This window comes from Lissotriton vulgaris, chromosome 2_2, assembly GCF_964263255.1.
Source record: "Lissotriton vulgaris chromosome 2_2, aLisVul1.2, whole genome shotgun sequence".
Classification (NCBI taxonomy): domain Eukaryota; kingdom Metazoa; phylum Chordata; class Amphibia; order Caudata; family Salamandridae; genus Lissotriton; species Lissotriton vulgaris.
Window position 1 is genome coordinate 283,712,258 of NC_141688.1, and position 16,078 is coordinate 283,728,335.

A 16,078-nucleotide genomic window follows, 5' to 3' on the forward strand; every position below is an offset into this window, starting at 1 on the left:
TCACTCTAACCTTGTCAGGTGTGACCACTGCTTCACTCTCAGCAGCAACTACCGCTTAACTGTCAGCTGAAATCGCTGCTTCCTTCTCAGCATCAGTCACTGTATCCCTGGGCTGCATCTACAGAAACAATTGATCCACGCAAATTGGTGGACAGCGCCCACACCATGCCCCGAGCCAAGACAGCGCTATGGAAAGGAGAGGGGACACTTCCAGGGGCGCTTGCAGTGGCTCTGGATAGGAAGACGCAGCAAATATCTGCAGGAATAAATATTAACTGTAAAATAAAATACTAAAGTGAGGCGACATCACTGGAAAGAAGAAATAATACCAAACTCCTCCTCCCGCAGGCGGCAGGGAAATAAAAATAGTGAAAGCGGGAGGCTGTGCGAGGCTCTTGGAGAAGGAAGGCGAGAGGAAAAACACCAGCGCAGCGTGCAGAGAGACCGTAGCCCCCTCTGCCGGGGTGCCAGGCAGGGGATGCAGAGGCAAGCAGCACTCCCCACGGGCACGCCGTCCCCCTGGTGGCCCCGGACCCCCAACTGCAGAGAGAGGAGGCTTTCGGTGCGGATTTTTCCTCCCACCCCCTCGCCGTGTGTTGCTAAAAATAGCATCACAGCGCCAGAAATAGAGCCGGGTTGCACTGCTATAAAAACCGCGCGGGCGGACGGATCGCGGACATCGGCAGCCGGTTTTTTTACTCTGTCTGGAAATTAATTGTTGGCTGTTTTCTTTCTTTCATCCTGTGTCCCCCATTCTCTCTACTTCTCCCCTCTCACTCCTTCCCACCCTCTCTGGGTTTCGTTCCATTTCCACTCCTTTGCAGCTCTTCCTCATTCGTCCTTTTCCTTCTATCTGTTTCTCGTCGTCTTCAGTAAGCTGGTGCCCTCTTTCCCACACTCTTCCCTTCTCTCTTTTGCTTTTTCTTTACTTTCGCCTCTCTTCCTTTTCTCTTTACGCTCCCTGCGAATTCCATCTTCCCAATTCTCTTCCTTTTCCCCCCTTCTCCTCTTTCACTCGTTTTGCTTGTTTTTTCCTAGCTCCGGCACTCTCTTTTTCTCCCTCCCCTCTCTCCTGTTCACTCTCTCAGTCGTTCCCAGTGCTTCTCTCGCCTTTCTGCCCCTTATCGCCTCATCCTCTCTCTCCTACGTTCACCTCATCTCTCCCCCTGACCCCTGTTTCGCTCTCCCTTTCCCCACCGTGGACATGCAACCTGGGTAAGTACGAGCGTGCATGCCTCACAGCACTATTTACGCCGGCGTTTGCTGCATGTAGTGTGTCTGTGATCGGTGGATTGGGATGCTGTTACTGACGCCAAGGGGAGACGCGGGTGTATGTGTGGTGTGAACGTTTGTGTAGCAGCCAACGCTGCATGTGCTAAGGAAGGCTGCCAGCCCTTACAGCATATTTGGGGTGCGCCATGCGGGAATCCCCTTGCCTTCGACGGGGGTGGCAGGGGGAAGGTTGGGGGGTATGGGGGGGGGGGGGGGTTGGCAGGGGGAAGGTGTGTGTGTACATAAATTCCTGTTAGTGTATTTCCAAGATTGAGGTGTCGAGGGCAGGCATCTTGCTTCCAGCGTCTATCCACTAGGGAACCCCCGGGTCTCCCCACACAGAACCAGCAAGAAGGCAGATATGTGGGGTGGGGGGCGGTGGGACAGACGTACAGACAGACAGACTTCTGTTTACATGAGCAGTGCTGTGGAAGGCTCACTCGTCTTGGCGCATCACAGAGGAGGCGCGGGGACACCGTCTCCGGCGCAGCTGGCTCGGGAGCTGTCCAGCCGCCGCGGTGCTGAAGCCTGCAGCTGCACGGCTCTTATGGGCAGGGGGGGCTGTTTGTAGAGTAAGGGTTCGGGGCAGGGGGTGCAGGAGAGAGGTCACCCTCCATTCATACTTAATGTGGTGGTGGGGAGCAGGGGTCCAGGGCGCCCCCTCCCCGTGAGAGGGACACCCCAGTGCAGCGGCTATGAGCTTTCCAGAGTTGGTGGTGCTGAAATGTTGTGTTGGGCTGTGGTTCCTTCAGTGGGTTATTTTGGGAGTCGACGTTAGAGGTGGCTGCGGAGTAGGCGCACTCGACGCAAACAAACAGGGGGGACACCACTCAGAACCGGAGACCCAGGCAGGGATCACCCCTGCAGCAGGCAGCACGGGCTGGGAGCAGGCTGCGTGCTTCCCGCCTCTCTATTTAAAGAGCGCCTCTCATTGACAAAACACGAGGGTCTACGTTGATACAGCGCCCCCCCCCCCCCTTCCACGCCCCACCTCCCTCCACCACCCTTCTTATAAGAGCTCCCACCTCCGGCAAGACGCAGCTTTTCTTCTCCTTCTGCCGGTCTCCAGGCTTGAAGGCCAGGGGGGCAGACAGTTTAAGGGGGCTCGGGGGTCAGAGGGTGCCCGTAGAACGCAGGGAATCCCCGGCTGCCGGGGCGGGATTCCCTCCCTCCTCCAAACCCTCCGTGCCAGAGTCTGCCCGGGTGGAGGGTGGCGGGGGGGGGGGGGGGGGGGGGAGGTGTCTTTTATGTCAGAGCTGGTTTCGGGAGCGCTGTAGCATCGGATCCGGGAGATTCCCGAGGAGTTTCGAAGGCACGACTGACATGGGGGCTGCCTTACCTAGAAATAACGCGCTCTGCCCCCTCTGCAGAAGAGCCGCCAGCAATGTGTGCATGGCGTGTGTGTGCCCGCGTGTCTGTAGACATACATGACAGGTACATAAACAGACATACCATGGATGGGGACAGACACAGAGGCAGATAGACAAACAGACAACCATTGACGTAGCTCTAAATGTGCTATACAGAGTTAGTGGGAGGGGTGTCTATAGACATCAAATTATTTTATTAGCGAGTCGTGCATCAACGGGGCGGGAAAAGCAAAACACATACAAAGAAATGCCCTGTCTGCAGCACCCCACCTTCAGCTTCTTGGCGCTACATCCACGCTACGTAGGGAGTCGCTGCAGTTTGTGTGGGTTGTGTTTACAAACTATTTCTTTCAGCAGGTGCGGCGGGGAGGGGGGGGGGGCTATAATAAAGCGCCTGGGAGCTGCTCAGTCCGTCAGATTAATTGGTGTTTTCCTGGTGAGGGTGCCCGTGTGTGTGTGGAAGTCTCCTCCTAACTCCTTCATCTTCGAGACACGTGTTGAGAGGGGCTCAGCACAGCCCCTCCCCGCCCCCGGGTCATATAAATAGCGCCCTTCGAACCCCCTGGGGGCTTACCATGTTTTGTAGAAGCAGCACGGACTTCCACAAATCGTGACTCCGGGGGTGACTAATGCCTCGGCTGCGTCAGGGCTGCAGGCAGAGCGCGTTCCTCACACTGGGGGAGTCGTGACTTCCACTCCAGACCCCCTCCCGCCCCTCTTGCAAGAAGAGACCCCCTCCAACACCTTCGCCATAAGAGCATTCGGAGGGAAGAGAGGGGGCAGCAGGAGCGGTGGCCTCTCTCGGCAGCATCCGGACTCCACACACTATGGAGCATGCACGGGGGGGGGGGGGGGGGGCTGGGGGCACACACACACACAGCACTGAATCGTTAATACCCACCCGGAGGACGGGGGCACGAGTCGCACGCACCGAGGAGCTGCCTGCACGTGGCGCGCACCCTCCCGGGACAGGAGCCGGCTGCAGCCCTGGCAGTAAGTGGCAGATGCACTGTTTGCGCGGGAGGTGGCGCTGTGGAGGTGGTGGTACCCTGCTGGACACGTGCACGACTTTGTTACACACAAGAGCACAGCCAACAGCTCCAGTGCAGGGAACTTTTCATGCGGGGGCTGTTGCACAGTGTAGTATGCCAGGGCGTGCAGTCTTAAAGGCTGTAGGGGGCGGGGCGAGGACTTTTCAACGCTGAGTATTGAAGAGGGGCGCGGGAAGACCATGGGATGATTGAACAGTCTTGTTGGGTATAAACATATAAATAGTTATTGGAAGGGAGCGTCGGCACAACGTCACTGCGGCAGGCTGTGGGGGACCTGGGGCTAGTATGCAGTGTTAGTGTGGGCGATTAAAAGTGCCCTTGTCCGGGCTTTATAACAGCCTTTCCTGAACATGGGACTTTGAACAGTGTTTTTTTTTTTTGGGGGGGGGGGGGGGGGCTATTACACACTGCAGTGTAATTGGGTGGGGCGCATTACAATGCATTGTTAGGAGCTGCTGCACAATCTTGCTGGCCAGTGGGATTTACATAGCGTTGTTCCATGGGTGTGGCACATATCACATTGTAGTTTGGTAGGGTATAAGGAACAGTGTTACCGGTGGGAGTGTATTACATAGTGTTATTCTGTAGGGGTATTGCACAGTGTTGTTGCACAGGGAGTAGTCCACAATATTGAGAGGTAGGGATATTTTAAGGGGATTTTATACACAGTGTTCTTCAGCAGAGGGTATTGCACAGTGTTACTTGGTAGGAGTATTGCACATTATTAGTAAGTATATGCACACTGTTATTTTATAGAGGTATTGTACAGTGTTATTCAGAAGTGGCTATTGCACAGTTGTATTTGCAAGGGGCATTGTACAGTGTTGTTCAGTATAGGGATTGCACAGTGTTATTTGCTAGTAGTATGGCACAGTGTTGCTCAGTGTAGGGTATTGCGCAATAGTATTTGCGACGAACATTGCCCAGTGTTGTTGAGTGGATAGTACTGTTCAATGTTATTTTATAGAGGCATTGTACAGTGTTGTTCATAAGTGGTTATTGCACAATGTTATTTGCTAGGAGCATTACAAAGTAATGTTCAGTATAGGGTATTGTACAGTGTTATTTGCTAGGAGCATTGTGCTGTGTTTATTAGTGGACAGTACTGCACAATGTTATTTTATAGAGGTATTGTACAGTGTTGTCTATAAGTGGGTATTGCCCAGTGTTATTTGGTAGGGGCGTTGCACAGTATGTTTAATTTAAGGATTTTGCATAGTGTTGCTACAGAGGAGCAGTGCACAGCATTGTTCAGTATAGGGATTGTACAATGTTATTTGCAAGGAGCATTGCACAGTGTTGTTCACTATAGGGATTTCACAATGGTATTTGCTAAGCTAATTGCACAGTGTTGTTCAGTATAGGGGTTGCACAATGTTATTCATTAGGATAATTGTACAGTGTTGTTCAGTTTAGGGGTTGCACAGTGTTATTTGCTAGGAGCATTGCACAGTGTTGATGAGTGGATAGTACTTCACAGTTATTTTACAAAGGTATATTATACAATGGTGTTCATAAGTGGGTATTGCACAATGTAATTTGGTAGGGACATGCACTGTATTTTTCACTGAAGGATTTTGCAGTGTTATTTGGTAGGGGCGTTCCAAAGGATTTTGCATAGTATTGTCACGAAGGAGCATTGGACAGTGTTGTTCAGTATAGGGGCTGAACAAGTTTATTTGCTGGAAATATTGCACATTCTTCTACAGCAGAGGGTATTGGTCAGTTCAATTTGCTAGGAGCATTGCAGTGTTGTTGAGTATATAGTCTTGCACAATATTATTTTATAGAGGTAGTGTATAGTGTTGTTTTCAAGTGGGTATTGCATAGTTTTATTTGCTGGGACAATGCATCGGACAGTGTTTTTGAGTGGATAGTACCGCGCAAAATTAATTTAGAGAGGTATTGTACAGTGTTGTTCATAAGTTTGTATTGCACTATGGCATTTGCTAAGAGCATGGCACAGTGTTGTTCAGTATAGGGATTGTACAATATTATTTTATAGAGGTAGTGTATAGTGTTGTTTGTATTGCACAGTGTTATTTCCTAGGAGCATTGCACAGTGTTGTTCAGTATAGGGTATTGTAAAGTGTTATTTGCTGTTAGCATTACACAGTGTTGATGACTGGATAGTACTGCACAATGTTATTTTATAGAGGCATTGTTCAGTGTTGTTCGTAAGTGGGTATTGCACGTTATTTTGTAGGGGCGTGGCATTGCACAGTACCTTTCACTTAAAGATTTTGCAAAGTGTTGTTTCAGCAGGGTATTGCACAGTGTTGTTCAGTATAGAGATAGCACAATGTTGTCTGCTATTGGCATTGCAAAGTGTTGTTAAGAATAGGGACTGCAGAGTGTTATTTTCTAACCGCATTGCACAGTGTTGTTCAGTATAGGGATTGCACAGTGTTGTTCAGTATACATACTGCACTGTGTTATTTGCTAGGAAACTTTTACAGTGTTGTTCAGTATTGGGGTTGCAACTGTTATTTGCTAGGAAAATTGCACAGTGTTGTTCGGTATAGGGATTGCACAGTGTTATTTGCTAGGAGCATTGGACAGTGTTGTTCAGTAGACAGTGTTACACAATGCTATTTTGTAGAGGAATCGCACAATGTTATTTAATCGTGAGTACTTTCCAGTGCTAATTTCTAGTTGGTATGGGACACTGTTATTGTGTAGAAGTTATTGTACAATGGAGTGGATAGGCAGCATTGCATAATGTTTTTGGATAGGGGTTACTATACAGAGCGAATTGGCAGAGTATTGCACGATGTTGTTCTGTACATTATATTTCACAGTGTTGGGATGCTGTGTGGGAAGTATTGAACAGTGTTGCTCTATAGATGATATGTCACAGTGTTGTTGTGCAGGAGTTCTATACAGGGATGCTGGGAAGTAAGTATTGCACAGTTTTATTTTGTAGGAAGTGTTTATCAATGGTGTTTGCTGTGGAGTATTACATAATGCTGTTCTGTAGGTGTATGGCACAGGGATGTTGTATAGAGGCCATTGCACAGTACGGTCCTAGATAGGCCGGGTGTATTGCACAGTATTATCACAAGGTATTGCAGATTTATTGTGAGGGGCGAAGGTGTATAGTAGTCAGATGGAGGAATTGAATGGTGTTTCTTGGGAAGTGGTTGTACAATGTGATTGTACGTTCTGTTAGTACAGAAATCATTAAAACAGGTGACAGCGGATTTGTTGCAACACCATGATGCCTCAATGACCCAGAACTTGCAATATATCTCGGATATTTTGCAATGGTGACTAGGTCAGAGCAAAGTTTGCCTTGTAATGTATTCACCAGGGCTCTGGTTACTGTGCACTACATTGTGCACAAATCTTGTGCAGATATGCACTGGTGCAGGATTGTCCTACGGACAATACTTTGAGCTCTTGGGCTGCTCTGGAGGTTTACTTATTAAAGGACCCTCTGAGTGTCAGGCTTCCGGAATGTGTGTGTGCGTAGTGCATATGTGCCCATTAAGTATATTGGGGTGACCCTGTAAACCTCAGAACCTGGGAGGGTAGTTAAACAAACAATAATGGTTCTGTCGGAAGGGAATACCTAATGACACAGTATTCAAATCTGTGACTACACTAATATGTCCCTGCTGGGGTACACATATGGTAGCATTAAACGAAGAACAAAAACACTGACCACACTGGTAGAGAAAGTAATTTTTTAGTCATATAGGTTCTTAATCTTTTAAATTATTTTCAAACATTAGTTGTGCTGTCCAAACTACAAATGAACATATGCAAAACAAAACAAAGAGGTTTGTGAGGAACTAGTGCAGATTAAAACATACATTCATAAATACGTGATAGTTCAATTACTAAAGATTGTCAACTGTCAACACAATAGTCATTTAGGCAAATTAATTTCTTTCTGTTCCTAACAGACTTTGTACAGTTAGATCTCAAACATGGTGCTTCGACGTTTCGACCCTGGGAAGCAATGCGCTGATTTGTGTGCATCAAAAGCGGGTCTTCATCAGGACTGGATAAAAGTAGGAAAGCCTTTTGAGGTGTATGAATCATCTGGTCCTATATTGGTCATCATATTGGTTCTAATAGCAAAATTCGCTAAATGGTGTAAAACAGACTCTAGCCACAATGGGTGAGTCCAAAATAATAAAAAAGACTACTATTCTGGAGTCTTATTTCATCGGAGGGCGGGAGGGGGTATCCCCACTACTCAACCGATTTAGTTCCTTCGTGGTGAAATGCCGTTTACCTATGCTTGTCCTCCACTGCCCTGCTACCGGCATTTAGCGAATTTTGCTATTTTGGGTCACAGAGAACGAGGATAGGGTGTGCCTTTTAGGGTGCACAGACCGTCCAGTTCCCTGTTTAACCGGTCCTGATGAAAACCTGGTATATCCCAATCACGGTTGAAACATGTAGACCAACACACATATAAACGATACTCTTGACCTTAATATACTCTCACAGTATCTCACCCCACTTTTGTAACATTGTCCAGTTACTTGTCAATAAAATTTATCTTCCCATCAAGTTAAACCAGGACAATTTTTAACACGCTTTTTTCTGCACAACCTGCTCCACTGTAATTCAGGTGTTGTAGCGCACCCTGGTGACGCTAGGCCACTAGGGTGGACCCCGATGATGTAGCATGTCACCACTAGGCTGGTGAGTGATGGGTTTTTAACAAAAGGATAAATTCCTTCCTTTTGTCAGTTGACCACCACATTAGGAATCTCACTTTTGACCTTCCCTTGACGGTACTCCTCTCTTTGTTTATCTAGTCCTTCCACAGGGGAACAGGAGTACTCTCTGTTCACTCTCAGTGAACACAATCCCTTGCTCTCCCCTTTGTTAGCATATGTGCGTGTATCACTTCATGTGCGCACATGTGAGTGCCATTCTGGTTGTATATGTGTATACGCATGGGTGTTTGTATGTGTGTCTTTTACTGCATGTGCACTCATGTGAGTGCCACTCTGGTTGTATGTGTGTGTGCTCATGTGTGGTTGCTTGCGTTTGTATATTTTGACCTCATACATGAGAGATCTCAGCTCTGAGGGTGTTTAGAATGACTCCCTGGTGAAGGCGCTTGTGCTTATATGGGGCGAATATGATTCTAATCACAAATAGTTGCACTTATCCTATAACAAGCCATCGGTACCTGATTATCAATTAAGGGTGGCATCAGGGCACTGTGGGGGTGGGGAATAGATGTGGCTGGGGTATGTGCCCCACTCATACCCATAAGGCCTTATTTATCAGATTTGTAACACAGTGCAGCACAGAAATGCACCTTGCTGAGCTGCGTCATGGGGAAAGGGTAGGAATGTGCCGAATTTAAGGCATGTGATGCATTCCTGATTTTTCCCCCTGCACTGACGTACAACAGGCTGCCTAGCACCAATGCATGTAGCCTTGCACCATGGTGCAAGTGTGCCTGCGTTGCTTGCAGCATTGTTTTCCTGAACAAAAACAATGCTGAAACGTGCATTCCTCTATCTGTGTGCGCTGCAGAATGCAGACATTGGAAATAATAGGAGAAACAAGGATATTTCTCCTCGGCACGCCTCTCCTGCGGAGGCGTATCTTTTGGGTGCATTCCTAGGTAAACAAGGTCTCGTTAATCTAGGAGTGCATCAAAAGCCATGGGAGTTGTGTGGTAGCGCACACGCAACGCCCATGGAATGCCGCTCCACTGCAGAGTAAGGCAACGCAGCAATTTGCTCTGAGTTGCGTGACTCCTGATTTTTGGGGTGTGGCTCCTAAAACCTGACGTTACGTGGTGGAAGAGCAACACAAACCAGGTCATTAATGTGGACCGTAGTCTGAAGTTTCTGAGTTAAACTTTAAAAAACATAACTTCATATTTTCAAAATTATTACTGCGTTCCTTCCCCTGACATCCACCCCTTTGTGTTCACAGAATGGGCAATATTATCACCATTTCCACTCTGTGTTAAAAAGCTGGCAGCCCTTCGCATGCCTCCTACTGATTCTGTGCAGTTGTCTCCTAGAGAAGAACGGCACTGCCATCTCTGTGCCGCGCCAGAGGATGGCGAGCAAATGACCTCCCTATACCCTGTGACTTGTGAAACTTGCGTGGCCCCCCCTGCAAAGTTCATGGAGGGCCACCCCCCACACTCCGGACCCAGTCAGGAATTCTCAGGACAGGCGACTGCCACCCTTGCATAGTGCCGGAGGGGACCCCCTGGAGCTCAGGGGCCCCCTGGTACCACGGGGGCTGCAGGGGCTAATGTTACATCAGTGCCTACGCCCTCTCCCTTGGAAGTCTCTACCTTTCCGAGCACTGATAGGACTGCTCCTATGGACAGTCATATACCTGCTCCTTCTGCAAAATCATATCTTAGAACTCACCTTCTATACAATGTTCCTATAGAACTCCACCTATACACCGCGCCTATGTAGCTCCTCCAATGTAATGCCTAATAGAGCCCCACATATGCATTAATCTTAAAGAAATCATGCACACTAGCCCCATACAGCCACTATGCAATGGTAGGCACTGGTCTCATATAGCCTTCTCAATGGTCTCAGACCTCATCTAAGCACTGGTTGGACAGAAACTCACCAATACGCTGGTCCTATAGAGTTCCCATACATTGTTCCCACGGCCCCTTACCACCCAGCACTGACCCATCGGTAGATCTTCCATTGATCTTTCAATGCTCTTATAGAACCTTCCTTGTATGTTGGTCATATATGGTCCCTCGTATGTTGAGCACATATAGAATCCCTCATGTACATTGGTCCTATACACCCCCAGGAGAACAGCAATCATACAAGAGGCTCATGTTTACCAGCCTTGTGGTCCTACACAATGATTTTATATAACTCTTCCTATATAGTGGTGTTATACAGCTTCTCCTATACAGCGGTCCCATGTTCACTAGCTACATAAACCCAGCCCTCCCCATGAACCTATACAATCCCATATACACTGATTGTATACATCCTTATCTATGCGCTGGTCCTATAGAACCCCTTAGGTACCAGTCCAATGCTTCTTCCTAAAAAACAGTCTTGTTGAACCTGTCCTATACAGAGAAAGGGTAGAAACGTGCCGCATTTAATGCATATGATACTGTCCTGATTTTTCCCCCTGCACTGACACCCAATGGGCTGCCTAGCACCAACGCGGGTAGCCTTGCACCATGGAGCAAGGGTGCCTGCGTTCCTTGCAGAATTGTTTTTGTGCAGGAAGGGGCACCTTCCTGGACAAAAACAGTGTTGAGGGGCATATCCCTCTATCTATGTGGGCTGCAGAATGTCTTATAGAGAGCCTACAGAATTATCTTATATAGTCCCTGCTATACAGTGGTCTTCTTAAAAAGTGATATTAAAGACTCCATTCTATACAATAACCGCATAGAAACCTACATACAAAGTACTTCCATAGATAACATCCAGTAAAAAAGTCCTATAGTTTTCCACCTTGCACTAGTTTTTAAATGCTGCTCCTATAGCATCATCCTAGAGAGCTGCACCTAGACATCATTCCTATATTCACCCATGTGCAAACTACTCCTATAGAAGCCATCCTACACAAATATCCTATAATATACCTTCTATATAGTTGTCCTATACAGCTACTCCTATAACCTTGCCTTATAGACTTTGTCCTATGTGCTTGTGCTTTTGTTATTTTATATACTGGTCCTATAGGGATTCTTCCATCAAATATCTTACAGAGCTCTTCATTAACATTAACAATATTAATCCTCAACTATACACGGGTTCAGTGTCGCCCCTTTTACATACTAGCCCATTCAGGCATCTTCTTTATATTGGTCCTGCCAAGTAAGTTTCCCTTCTATAGATTTATCCTATAGATTGTCTCTTATTCACTAATCCACACTAACCCTCTTGTATGCTTTCTCCGAAGAGCCATTTCTATGCCCTGGTCCTACAGGTCTCCTCCTGTATACTGCCCTACAGAACCAATTCTCTACATTGGTCTAGTAGATCGCCTCCTATACACAGGTCCTACAGAGCTTTTCCCGTATACTGCCCCAAAGGAACTTATCCTGTGGACTTACTCTACACAGCACCTCCAGTACACTGTTCTTATAGAGCTCATCCTATACATTGGTCCTTAACAGCCTAACCTAATCACAGGCCAATTAGAGATCCTGCTATACACAGGTCTTACTGACCTCTACCTGTATACTGGTCCAACAGAACCTATCATATGCATGGAGAAACAGAACATCTCCAGTGCACTGGTATTATAGAGGTCATCCTATACATTGATTCTATACAGCCTCACCAAATCACTGTACCAGTAGAGCTCCTCCTATATATTGATCTATACATTCTCACCTAATCACTTGACCAGTAGAGCTCCTCCTATACATTAGTCCTATACATCCCCACCTGGTCTCTGGACCAGTAGAGCTCCTCCTATACATTAGTCCTATACATCCTCTCCTGATCACTGGACCAGTAGAGCTCCGTCTATACTATACATCCTCACCTGATGTCTGGACCAGTAGAGCTTCTCCTATACATTAGTCCTATACATCCTCTCCTGATCACTGGACCAGTAGAGCTCCTCCTATACATTAGTCCTATACATCCTCACCTGATCACTGGACCAGTAGAGCTCCTCCTATACATTTACCCTATACATCCTCACCTGCTCACTGGACCAGTAGAGCTCCTCCTATGCATTAGTCCTATACATCCTCACATTTTCACTGGACCAGTAGTGCTCCTCCTATACATTAGTCCTATACATCCTCACCCGATCACTGGACCAGTACAGCTCATCCTATATATTGGTCCTATCCAGCCTCACATAATCACTGGACCAGTAGAGCTCCTTCTATACATTAGTCCTATACATCCTCACCTGATCACTGGACCAGTAGAGCTCCTCCTATACATAAGTCCTATACATCCTCTCCTGATCACCGAACCAGTAGAGCTTCTCCTATATATTAGTCCTGTACATCCTCACCTGATCTCTGGACCAGTAGAGCTTCTCCTATACATTAGTCCTATACATCCTCTCCTGATCACTGGACCAGTAGAGCTCCTCCTATACATTAGTCCTATACATCCTCGCCTGATCACTGGACCAGTAGAGCTCCTCCTATACATAAGTCCTATACATCCTCTCCTGATCACTGAACCAGTAGAGCTTCTCCTATATATTAGTCCTGTACATCCTCACCTGATCTCTGGACCAGTAGAGCTTCTCCTATACATTAGTCCTATACATCCTCTCCTGATCACTGGATCAGTAGAGCTCCTCCTATACATTAGTCCTATACATCCTCACCTGATCACTTGTCCACTGGAGCTCCTCCTATACAATAATTCTATGCATCCTCACCTGATCACTGGACCAGTAGAGCACCTCCTATACATTAGTCCTATGCATCCTCGCCTGATCACTGGACCAGTAGAGCTCCTCCTATACATTTGTCCTATACATCCTCACCTGATCACTGAACCAGTACAGCTCATCCTATATATTGGTCCTATACAGCCTCACATAATCACTGGACCAGTAGAGCTCCTTCTATACATTAGTCCTATACATCCTCACCTGATCACTGGACCAGTAGAGCTCCTCCTATACATAAGTCCTATACATCCTCTCCTGATCACTGTACAAATAGAGCTACTCCTATATATTAGTCCTGTACATCCTCAACTAATCACTGGACCAGTAGAGCTCCTCCTATACATTGACCCTATACATCCTCACCTGCTCACTGGACCATTAGAGCTCCTCCTATGCATTAGCCCTATACATCCTCACCCGATCGCTGGACCAGGAGAGCTCCTCCTATACATTAGTCTTATACATCATCACCTGATCACTTTTTCAGTGGAGCTTCTCCTATACATTAGTCCTATACATCCTCACCCGATCGCTGGACCAGGAGAGCTCCTCCTATACATTAGTCCTATACATCATCGCCTGATCACTGGACCAGTAGAGCTCCTCCTATATATTAGTCCTATACATCCTCACCTGATCATTTGTCCAGTAGAGCTCCTCCTATGCATTAGCCCTATACAGCCTCACCTGATCACTGGACCAGCAGAGCTCATCCTATACATTGATCCTACACATCCTCACCTGATCACTGGACCAGTAGAGCTCATCCCATACATTGGTCCTATACATCCTCTGATCACTTTTTCAGTGGAGCTTCTCCTATACATTAGTCCTATACATCCTCACCTGATCACTGGACCAGTAGAGCTCCTCCTGTACATTAGTCCTATACATCCTCACCTGATCACTTGTCCAGTGGAGCTCCTCCTATACATTAGTCCTATACATCTTCACCTGATCACTGGACCAGTAGTGCTCCTCCTATACAATAGTCCTATACATCCTCACCTGATTACTGGCCCAGTAGAGCTCCTCCTATAAATTAATCATATACATCCTCACCTGTACACTTGTCCAGTGGAGCTCCTCCTATACATTAGTCCTATACATCTTCACCTGATCACTGGACCAGTAGAGCTCCTCCTAAACATTAGTCCTATACATCCTCACCTGATCACTTGTCCAGTGGAGCTCCTCCTATACATTAGTCCTATACATCTTCACCTGATCACTGGACCAGTAGAGCTCCTCCTATACAGTAGTCCTACACATCTTCACCTGATCACTGGACCAGTAGAGCTCCTCCTGTACAATGGTCCTATACATCCTCACCTGATCACTTGTCCAGTGAAGCTCTTCCTATACATTAGTCCTATACATCTTCACCTGATCACGTGTCCAGTGGAGCTGCTATACATCCTCACCTAATCACTAGACCAGTAGAACTTCTCCTATACATTGGTCCTATACATCCTCACCTGATCACTGGACCAGCAGAGCTCCTCCGATACATTAGTCCTATACATCCTCACCTGCTCACTGGACCAGTAGAGCTCTTCCTATACATGTGTCCTATACATACTCACCTGCTCCCTGGACCAGTAGAGCTCCTCCTATACATATGTCCTTTACATCCTCACCTGATCACTGGACCAGTAGAGCTCCTCCTATACATTAGTCCTATACATTCTCACCTGATCATTTGTCCAGTAGAGCTCCTCCAATACATTAGTTCAATACATCCTCACCTAATCACTGGAGCAGTCGAGCTCCTCCTATACATTGGTCCTATACATCCTCACCTGATCACTGGACCAGTAGAGCTCCTCCTATACATTATTCCTATACATCCTCACCTGCTCACTGGACCAGTAGAGCTCCTCCTATACATGTGTCCTATACATCCTCAAGATAACAATGGGGGGAGGTAGAGTATAGAGACAGGATTCTCACTCCACGGGCACTGGTAATTAAACAAGAAGAATCCTACTCAGAGTGCACACCTCAGAGATGGGGGACACTCAGTGTTGTGAAAAATACCCCTCACACACCAACAGGCCCCTTGGTGTCATGCTTCATCATTGGGGTCTTCGCATCCCGCTAGAGGGATGCGGCGTGCTGCGACCAGCGACTATGCGGGAGCACTGTAGAGGTTGACTATGTGTGGTGTGTGTTAAGTGCAAATGATGGGGTATTAGAAAGTGTGAGTGAAGGGTGTGGTGAGGATTAAAAGGTACCTGGCTAGTGGGTTCTTTGAAAAAACTTTATTCGAGACCCCTAGCTGGTGCTATTAAAAAAGGGTGCAAAGTGAGGTCAGTTGTCTTTATTATGGACACTACCTCTGGTGTGCGTCGACATGTTTCGGAACTCGGTGTTCCTTCTTCAGGACGGGTGCACAACTTCCCAACCCTACTCACGTGTCTTTAAGAAAAAATGTATTTCTCTTAAATTAGAAAAAAGTTAATTTATTTACAGTGAGAAAAAAGAGGCTACTATGTGCCTACAGCGGTTTCTTTGCGGTTTCTTTGGGATCATTCAGTTGACCAGTAGAGCACTTCCTATACATTAGTTCTATACATCCTCACCTGATCACTGGACCTGTAGAGCTCCTCCTATACATCCTCACCTGATCACTGAACCAGTGGAGCTCCTCCTATACATTAGTCCAATACATCCTCGCCTGATCACTTGTCCAGTGGCGCTCCTCTTATACGTTGCTCTTATCCATCCTCATCTGCTCACTGGACCAGCAGAGCACCTCCTATACACTAATTCTAAACATCCTCACCTGATCAATAGACCAGTAGACCTCCTCCTATACATTGGTCCTATACATCCTCACCTGATTATTGGACCAGTAGAGCTCCTCCTGTACATTAGTCCTATACATCCTCACCTGATCGCTAGACCAATAGAGCTCCTCCTATACATTAGTCCTATACATTCTCACCTGATCACTGAACCAGTGGAGTTCCTCCTATACATTAGTCCTATACATCCTCGCCTGATCACTTG

The 16,078-nt window shown here is 47.0% G+C and overlaps 1 long non-coding RNA gene across 2 annotated transcripts in view; it reads left to right on the forward strand.

The window, feature by feature from the left end:
- The first annotated feature begins 699 nt into the window (after positions 1–699).
- The window catches only part of LOC147729316 (uncharacterized), a 162,336-nt gene continuing 146,957 nt past the window's right edge, over positions 700–16,078 (forward strand). For both annotated transcript variants that reach the window (XR_015309213.1, XR_015309212.1), the window contains exon 1: positions 700–1,215. This is a non-coding gene — a long non-coding RNA (uncharacterized LOC147729316). The remainder of the gene's footprint in view (positions 1,216–16,078) is intronic.